At 40.2% G+C, this 2,500-nt stretch overlaps 1 long non-coding RNA gene across 1 annotated transcript in view; it reads right to left on the reverse strand.

Moving 5' to 3' along the window:
* The window catches only part of LOC136855359 (uncharacterized), a 7,550-nt gene that overhangs the window by 1,589 nt on the left and 3,461 nt on the right, over nt 1–2,500 (reverse strand). The gene's annotated exons all lie outside the window — the stretch shown is intronic.

Genomic DNA, 2,500 nt, shown 5'->3' on the forward strand with positions numbered 1-2,500 from the left:
ATCTTGTATGTAAAGAAGTTAACACAATGTTGAGAGAGAGAGAGAGAGAGAGAGAGAGAGAGAGATTGCAGGAGTATGATCTGATAAGTCTCAGAAAATGTACTGAGGCAGAGTGAGAAAAAAATATTTCAAATCGATTACTGGGTCACTCTGGCTCTGTTCAGGTTAACTACAAGAGAGAGAGGATCTTGCTAATATGTTGAAGTTGTTTATGAATCCTTGGACAGAAGTTGATTCTGGTATGGAGGTCCTGCAGGAAGGCTAAGGATGTCTCAGACGAAGGATACATGTAAACTATAGATGAAAGGCTACTGGGATGGAGAATGTGGGATGGAGAATGGATGATGGTTGTATGTGGACGGGTTGTAGGATATAGGGTTGTGGAGGATGATGTGGATGAAAGGCTGTGAGTGATTTTAGGTTGTGGGTAGAAGGATGTGGGTGGATGAATGTTGTGAACAGAGAACTGTCAGAGGTTGTAGGTGGAGGATTGGGATTGTGGGTGGAAGATTGTAGGTGGAGGGTTATGGGTGGATAGCAAGTGGATGGTTGTGGTTTGATGGCAGGGAGGAGGGTTGTGGGTGTAAGGTAATGGGTGGATGACTGTGGATGAATGGTTATGGGTGAAGGGTTGTTGGTGGGTCACCCAGGGCTGAGGGGTGTGGGTACAAGGTTGCAGGTGGGAAGCTGTGGGAGGAAGGTTGTGGGTGGATGGGTGTGTGGAAGGATATGGTGTATGGCTGCAAATGGATGGTTGTGGGTAGCAATTTGTAGAAGGTTGTTGATTGAAGGTTGTTTATGAAGGGTTGTGGACAGAACTTTGTAGGTGGACGGTGTTTGGTGGAGGGTTGTGGGTGGAAGGTTGTATTGGATGGTTGTGGATGAGGGTTGTGGGTTGATGGCTGTTGGTGTAAGGTTGTGGGCAGAAAGTTGTTAGGGAAGGTTACTGGTGTGGGATTGTGGGAAGGATGATTGTAGGGGATGGTTATAGATGGAGGGTTGTATGGATGGTTGTTGGTGAAAGGTAGTGAGCGGAGGGTTATAGGTTTAGGGTTGGGGGTGGATGATTGTGTCTGAGGTTGTGGGTTGATGACTGTGAGTGTAGGGTTTTGGGTGAATGTGGAGTGTTGTGAGCAGATGGTTGTAGGTGGATGGTTGGCTTAGGTTGTGGGAGGACTGTGGGTGGATGTGGGCTGTTGTGATCAGAGGGTTGTAGGTGGAGTGTTGTGTGTGTGTGTTTGAGAGAGCGAGAGAATATAATCATTCATCAAAATAATAACCTCACCATAAGAATAATTACCAAAATGGGTTATTATTCTTCAAAACGATTTGAAATAATATAAATCAACATCCAATGCCTTTGTTATAAATCTCACTAACTTCCAGTTTAGTAAATATGAAAATGAAAACTCACCTTAAAGTGAAAATGCCTTAATCTATGGACGTCATGAATTCTGGCCTAAACAACGTGTGACCTGTCCTTTAAACCATCCATTTCTGAGGATGAATTTCCTGTCTTCCTCAGCCTTTTCTGAAGTGTCAAAACTCCTTAATACAACCCACAAAGATCATTTTAAAAATAATTTCTATAACTCTATGTCAACAATGTAAATGAAAAGCAATTAAAGGATGGATGGCCCCACTGACACTGACTGAAGCTTCAGCTTAATGATGGATTTAAGTGCTTGGGAGGTAGGTTAATAATGAGACTGTAATGGTAGGTTAAAAATGAGACCGTAAAGGGTAGGTTAATAGTGAGACAGTAAAAGGATGGTTAATAAAGAGACCGTAAAAGGTTTGTTAATAATGAGACTGTAAAAGGTAGGTGAATAATGAGACTGTAAAGGGTAGGTTAATAATGAGACCATAAAAGGTAGGTTAATAATGGGACCGTGAGAAAGAAGGTTAATAATGAGACCATAAAAAGGATCGAACATATTTAATAAAGTGACCATAAAAGGTAGGCTAATAATGAGACCATTGGGTTAATAATGAGACCATAATAGGTAGGTTAATAATGAAAATGAGAGGTTAATAAAAAGTATGTTAATAATGAGACCGTAAAAGGTAGGATAATAATGAGACCATAAAAATTAGGTTAATAGTGATACCGTACAAGGTAGGTTAATAACGAGACCATTGTCAATTTCTGCTTCATTATAATATCAATGTACTTGTGCATGTCTGAAGCCAGTGTCATATATCAAGGCTGCTAAGATGTTTGATGAGAGAGGATTGATGATCTGATGCAAAATTACCTCTCTGCTTAACATAGAAAAGTGGGTTTATAGATAGCATCTAATTATCATCTCACTAATGAAGAATGCTGACCAATAATTAGACTCCTGGTGGCTATATTCTGAGGGCATCCCACAATTTAATGACTGATTCTATTGTGTATCTACAGTATTTACTAATCATTTTCCATAATGAAAATGCATTCCTATGCCTACCATTTACCATAATGGGAATGCATTCCTATAAATTTTATGTATTTAGT

The sequence above is a fragment of the Macrobrachium rosenbergii genome, chromosome 31, assembly GCF_040412425.1.
Source record: "Macrobrachium rosenbergii isolate ZJJX-2024 chromosome 31, ASM4041242v1, whole genome shotgun sequence".
Lineage (NCBI taxonomy): Eukaryota > Metazoa > Arthropoda > Malacostraca > Decapoda > Palaemonidae > Macrobrachium > Macrobrachium rosenbergii.